The 652-nt window shown below is 52.1% G+C and overlaps 1 protein-coding gene across 7 annotated transcripts in view; it reads left to right on the plus strand.

Moving 5' to 3' along the window:
- LOC102384396 (butyrophilin subfamily 1 member A1-like) overlaps positions 1 to 652 on the plus strand; it is a 34,872-nt gene that overhangs the window by 20,169 nt on the left and 14,051 nt on the right. The gene's annotated exons all lie outside the window — the stretch shown is intronic.

Raw genomic sequence — 652 nt, forward strand, 5'->3', positions numbered from 1 at the left:
TTGCCTTCCTGCAGATGTTCCCACTGTCTACTCTCTATGACCCTAGAGACTCCTTGAGTGTGAACTGGCCAACCAGGGCGAGCAGGATGTTGGCAAGATGCAGATGTCAGTCCTGTCTCCCAGCTGACTGTGTTGGCTACAAATGTTCAACTCAGGATCCTTAAAATTATGGTTTATTAGGCGGATTGAAACACTGTAATGAGTTAAATCATAAACCTTGGGGCTGGTCCCCACACACACGCGCACACACAAACGCACATGCACACACACAGTAGCAAGCTACAAGAGTTAGATATACCTATCCTACAAGCGCTGGAGTCTGCTATCGATGGCCAGTCGAGGCTTCTTACAGCGTGGTGTTATCCAGAAGGGGGTCGCCGGCTGGTCCTTCTGGCTGGACAGGTCTGGTCGAGTTGGAGATAAAGAGGGCACCACGGAGGGTCACTTTTCACTGCCTTTTATCTGTCCTTGGCAGACGTTGGTGACTCCCCAGTTTTCAGTTTTGCCCAATCCAGGGGTCATTGACCCTCGTGGGACTTTCCCCCCGCCCCCCGTTGGTGGCTACTAGATGGCATCTGTCAGCCCCAGGGGTCGTCCGCATGTATGTGCAGGTTTGGGAGTCCGTTGATGAATTTTGAATAGGGCTCTGGGA

Source organism: Alligator sinensis, unplaced genomic scaffold (genome assembly GCF_000455745.1).
Source record: "Alligator sinensis unplaced genomic scaffold, ASM45574v1 scaffold1045_1, whole genome shotgun sequence".
Lineage (NCBI taxonomy): Eukaryota > Metazoa > Chordata > Crocodylia > Alligatoridae > Alligator > Alligator sinensis.